Source organism: Nomascus leucogenys, chromosome 11 (genome assembly GCF_006542625.1).
Source record: "Nomascus leucogenys isolate Asia chromosome 11, Asia_NLE_v1, whole genome shotgun sequence".
Taxonomy (NCBI): domain Eukaryota; kingdom Metazoa; phylum Chordata; class Mammalia; order Primates; family Hylobatidae; genus Nomascus; species Nomascus leucogenys.
Genome location: NC_044391.1, coordinates 45,730,972 through 45,736,984, shown reverse-complemented (window position 1 = coordinate 45,736,984; position 6,013 = coordinate 45,730,972). Strand labels below are relative to the sequence as shown.

At 45.4% G+C, this 6,013-nt stretch overlaps 2 pseudogenes across 2 annotated transcripts; both read right to left on the bottom strand.

The window, feature by feature from the left end:
* Nucleotides 1-700: 700 nt before the first annotated feature.
* Nucleotides 701-1,175, bottom strand: LOC100597008 (annotated as a pseudogene). Its single transcript, XR_004032253.1, has one exon. The product of XR_004032253.1 is annotated as a selenoprotein K pseudogene (transcript).
* Nucleotides 1,176-4,413: 3,238 nt separating this feature from the next.
* On the bottom strand, nucleotides 4,414-5,940 carry LOC101178611 (annotated as a pseudogene). The gene has a single exon (XR_178973.3). The product of XR_178973.3 is annotated as a prohibitin pseudogene (transcript).
* Nucleotides 5,941-6,013: the final 73 nt, after the last annotated feature.

Sequence of the window (6,013 nt, the reverse complement as noted above, 5' to 3'; positions counted from 1 at the left end):
CGTGTTGTCAGGGGCTGAGCATGTGAATAGGGCAGTCGGAAGTCCGTGTGTGTCCGTGGCTTTTAAATACACCCCGAACGTCTATCTCTTTTAACTGGAGTATTTAATTTATTTACATTTAATATAGCCACTGATAGATTTAACGCTGCCGTTTTATTATATTTTCTTTTTTTTTAGTGCTAAATACACAGCCTTTTATTTATTTTCTTCATATTCAATCTTTTTGTGAATTTAAAGATGAGGAGGCCGGGGGCAATGGCTCACACCTGTAATCCTAGCACTTTGGGAGGCCAAGGCGGGCGGACTGCCCGAGCTCAGGAGTTCGAGACCAGAATGGGCAAAACGGTGAAACCCCGTCTCTACTAAAATACAAAAAATTAGCTGGACATGGCGGCGTGCGCCTGTAGTCCCAGCTACTCGCGAGGCTGAGGCAGGAGAATCGCTTGAACCCGGGAGGTGGAGGTTGCGGTGAGCCGAGATCGCACCACTGCACTCGCCGGGGCAACAGAGTGAGACTCTGTCTCAAAACCACAACAAGAACAACAACAACAAAAACTATATTAATACTTTAATAAACTATACTCAAAAGATAATGAGACAAACGTGCATTTGTGGAACTGCATGTCAGTCAGGCCAGTTCCCTGCAGAAGGAATTCCCAGCATGACCTCATTCTTCTGTGAGGACACAGAGCAGTCCTTGTTTAGACACACACTTTCATCTACTGCTCCAGCATGGTCAGCACTCCACTTCTTGATGGTTTCCTTCTGCTATGAATATGCGTGTCCAGTTGCTTCTTAGAGCAGACATTTACCTTCCTCATATCCACCAGCCATTGGAGGAGGACTGGGGCCACCCAGATGACTGATTGGACCCATTCTTCCGGGAGGGTTTCCCAGTGGCCCTCTTCCATCATCATGGTATCTGGAATCAGACGAGTTTCCATAGCTTCTTCTCTTTTTCAAATCTTGCTGAAGCAGAGTTTTCAAAAACAAAACCACAAACTCAGCTATTCCCCAGAAGAAATCTGTTATCAAAGATAATCTCCATGGAGACTGACTCCAGCTGTCCAACACTTGTGCGTTTGAGATGTAAACCATCTTGCCCCCATTGCCCGCTTCGGAGCCTTATTTATTACTTTTTAAAAACCGGGTCTCCCTATGTTGCCCAGGCTGGCCTTGAACTCCTGGGTTCAAACGATCCTCCTGCCTATGCCTCCCAAAGTTCTGGGATTACAGGCGTTAGCTCCTGGCATTTTATTTTCTTTTTGTGGCATGTTGCCTTTTTCTTTCCTTTCTTTATGTTGGATTGATGTATTACTATTCCAATTTTCTCTTTAATAGTTTGTAGGTTCTTTTAGTCATTACTCCAGGAATTTTAATAAATCCAAATTTATCAATACTCTGACTCTCCTCTCACAGAATGCATTCAATTTCATATGCCCTCTTAGATTTAAAATACAAGATATCAGTTACATATTTGTTTTGTTTAAAAAACCTCTCTGGGCCGGGCGTGGTGGCTCACACCTGTAATCTCAGCACTTTGGGAGGCCGAGGTGGGCGGGTCACAAGGTCAGGAGATCAAGACCATCCTGGCCAACATGGTGAAACCCTGTCTCTACTAAAAATACAAAAATTAGCTGGGTGTGGTGGCGCATGCCTCCACACCCAGCTAATACCAGTAGAATACCAGCTACACAGGAGGCTGAGGCAGGAGAATCGCTTGAACTAGGGAGTCAGAGGTTGCAGTGAGCTGAGATTGTGCCACTGCATTCCAGCCTAGTGACAGAGACTCCTTCTCAACAAACAAAAACCTCTCTGATGTTATACTATTATTTTGTCAGTATTCATTTACATTTACTCAGAACATTAACATAAATATAAGTGGTGTTCAAATAAACAGAATGTTTAGGTTTTGTCAGAGAAATAAAGTGGTGCTGGGTGCAGTGGCTCATGCCTGTAATCCAGTGATTTGGGAGGTTAAGGCAGCTGGATTGCTTGAGGCCAGAAGTTTAAGAGCAGCCTGGGCAAAACAGTGAGACCCCATGCCTACAAAAAAAATTTTTTTTTTTAAATTAGCTGGGCCTGGTGGTCTACACCCATAATCCCAGCTACTCCAGAGGCTGAGGCCAGAGGATCACTTGAGCCCAAGAGCTATGATGGCATGACTACACTGCAGCCTGGGCCACAGACCTAGACCCTGTCTTAAAAAAGAAAGAAAAAGGCCAGACGCAGTGGCTAACACCTGTAATCCCAGCACTTTGGGAGGCCGAGGCGGGCAGATCACCTGACGTCAGCAGTTCAAGACCAGCCTGGCCAACATGGTGAAACCCCGTCTCAACTAAAAATACAAAAATTAGCCAGGCATGGTGGTGTGCACCTGTAATCCCAGCTACTCAGGAGGCTGAGGCAGGAGAATGGCTTGAACCTGGGAGGCGGAGATTGCAATGAGCCGAGATTGCACCATTGCACTCCAGCCTGGGTGACAAGAGCGAGACTCCGTCTCAAAGAAAAGAGTCCGGGCATGGTGGCTCATGCCTGCAATCCCAGCACTTTGGGAGGCCGAGGTGGGTGGATTACCTGAGGTTATGAGTTCAAGCCTGGCCAACATAGTGAAACCCCATCTCTACTAAAAACACAAAAATTGGCGGGTGTGGTGGCACTTGCCTGTAATCCCAGCTACTTGGGAGGCTGAGGCAGGAGCATCACTTGAACCCAGGAGGCAGAGGTTGCAGTGAGCCAAGACATGGCCACTGTACTCCAGCCCGGGCCACAGAGCCAGACTGCATCTCAAAAAAAAAAAAAAAAAAGAGAGAAAAGAAAAAGAAACAAAGTGAGACAATAGTAAAAGGCAGTAAAGACAGATTTTATTCAGTAATAACTACTGCATTAGGGAACAGAATCCAGTGTGAACTGAGCTCCACTTTGGGAAACAAAAATCAGGAGTTGTTGAAAATGCTGGGGTGTACTAAAGAAGACACTGAAAGGTGTTAAGGGGGAGTTTGGTCCATATGACTAAGGCATCAGGGTTTTTTGTTGTTGTTGTTTTTTAACTAATTGATATTTATACAGAGTAGAAACAAACTTCTTGTATCTTTATGACTGAGGTAGTTGTGAAAGTTGGAGCAAGACAGCCACCAAAGTTAGGCCCTTACACTCCCACAGGAACTGAGAGGCTGGAGCAAGAGCTGGCTCCCTGAATGTTGCATTTCTATCTCAGCTCTCTGAGGAGACAGCTCTTGGTGGTAGACTTACATCTCAAAGGGGCAGAGAAATGGTTTATAATTGCAAGCTTTCTAAAGTAACTGCTTTAAGAGGGGGCTTAAGGACCTATCACTATTTTCAGGTTTTGGCTGGAACAGTATGTTTTCAGAACAGCACTGAGCTTTCTTAGGCAGGTTTGTTTTTTTTTTTTTTGAGATGGAGTCTTGCTCTGTCACCCAAGCTGGAGTGCAGTGGCATGATCTCGGCTCACCACAATCGCCGCCTCCCAGGTTCAAACAATTCTCCTGCCTCAGCTTCCTGAGTAGCTGGAATTACAGGCACCTGCCACCACGTCCAGCTAATTTTTGCATTTTTAGTAGAGATGGGGTTTCTTTTTTTTTTTTTTTGAGACGGAGTCTTGCTCTGTCGCCCAGGCTGGAGTGCAGTGGCGCAATCTCGGCTCACTGCAAGCTCCGCCTCTCCCGGGTTCACGCCATTCTCCTGCCTCAGCCTCTCCGAGTAGCTGGGTCTACAGGCGCCCGCCACCACGCCCGGCTAATTTTTTTGTATTTTTAATAGAGACGGGGTTTCACCATGGTCTCGATCTCCTGACCTCGTGATCTGCCCACCTCGGTCTCCCAAAGTGCTGGGATTACAAGCGTGAGCCACGGCGCCCGGCCGAGATGGGGTTTCACCATATTGGTCAGGCTGGTCTTGAACTCCTGACCTCCAGTGATCCACCTGCCTTGGCCTCCCAAAGTGCTGGGATTACAGGTGTGAGCCACACTGCCCAGCTTACATCTGAATTTCATTTCAGGATTAAGTGTCTGATTCACCTAAACAGATTGAAATCCCAAAGTGCTGGGATTACAGGCGTGAGCCACACTGCCCAGCTTACATCTGAATTTCATTTCAGGATTAAGTGTCTGATTCACCTAAACAGATTAAGTGTCTGATTCACCTAACAGAATGAAAGCCCTCTTATGGTTTTTACTTATTATCTGTTAACCCAGAATGAATTCAAATTTAAAAAGCATAAAACTTTTTTGAATTCATTAAACTTGAATGGTTAATGGTTTTCATTTCATCAAATTGCACTAAAAATAACACAAGTAATGATATTATTAAATACATAAACTAATGTTTATTGATCATAACAGTATATTTCATGTAGCCTCCCATAATTTTTTCATGTACTAACACATGTAATTCTTTTTTTTAGAGATCTGAAGTGATTTTACCTTTATTTCCTTCACTTTAAGCCAATCATGAAATTTCAGTGATTTCTGGGGTGAGGGCGGAATGAAGGTGGTGTTACAAATCATCGAGGCTGTGGCCCAGTTGCCTCACAGAGGTGCAGGTAGGCTGGACCCTCACTAGGGCAGCTGGAGGAGCACGGACTGCCCCGCGGCAGGCAGGTGATGTTCCGAGAGCGTGAGAGCTGATATGCAATGTCTTCTGCAGCTTCCAACTTGCACAGCTCGCTCAGGCCGTCCCCTGCAAGTGGACAGTGAGTTGGCGATCAGCTCAGCTGCCTTGGAGTCACCCTCAGCAGAGATGATGGCCGCCTTTTTCTGCTGCTCAGCCTTTTCCACCACAAATTTGGCACTCTCTGCTTCCTGGGGGGCCACCTGTTTGGCTTCCACCGCTTCTGTTAACTCCTTCACGAAGGTCAGATGTGTCAAAGACACGTCGTCCAGAATAAGCCCAAAGGTGGCTGCTCACTCCATAAGGTCGTTGCTCACCTGGCTGGAGACCAGCTTCCTCTGGGTGATTAGTTCTCCAGCATCAAAGCGAGCCACCAGTGACTTGAGGATCTCAGTGGTGATGAACGGCAGCACACGCTCATCATAGTCCTCTCTGACGCTGGTGAAGATGCGAGGAAGCTGGCTAGTGACGGGCTGGAAGAGGATGCACGGTGTGATGTTGACATTCTGTAAATCTTTGCTACCAGTGATGACTGGCACATTACGTGGTTGAGAACAGCAGTCAAATATAATTGGTTTTTGTACCCATAGGATGAAAAAGTGAGTCCCTTCCCCTACAACAATGTTCTGTACTCCATGGAATCGGTCAAAGATGACAGCTCTGTGCCCAGCATCCATATTATATAAGGCAGAGTTCACCATGCCTCCTCCAACAGCTAAAGCCAGGCCAAACTTGCCGATGGACTCAAACACTTTGGCAGCCTTGTTTCTTCTGTGGGAACCTCTCACATCTGCTTCCACTCTGACCTCCACATCTAACTCATGTAATTCTAACAGCATTACACTATAGGTACAACTATCACCTTTATATATGATCCCGAGAAGGGATAAATATCTTCCCCCATATCATCCCAGCTATAAGAAGCAGATGTTGATCATGAGCATTAAATATGCAGAATGGCTAAATAGCCTTTTTCATCATCGCTTATATCGACAGAGGTTTCCTGTGTAATGGCTTTTCCCAGGTTTAACAATAAATGATTGTTGCTGGAAGATGTTTACATGCAAGTATAAAGAATGGTTTCCTACATTCTCTCAGTTTTCCTCTACTATGAATATTTGGCAATCCAAAACTAGAAGAATATCAGAAAAGTTTTCTGTTATTAAAAAAAATACATTATAAATTCTCTGAATCTGAGTTAACACAGGTCATACCAAAGAAACTGCATATATTATTTACATTTTGAAAAGTTCACACCAATACAAATTGATGCCTAATAAAAACTGAACTGTGGCCGGGTACAGTGGCTCACGCTTGTAATCCCAGCACTTTGGGAGGCCGAGGCGGGCAGATCACGAGGTCAGGAAATCGAGACCACGGTGAA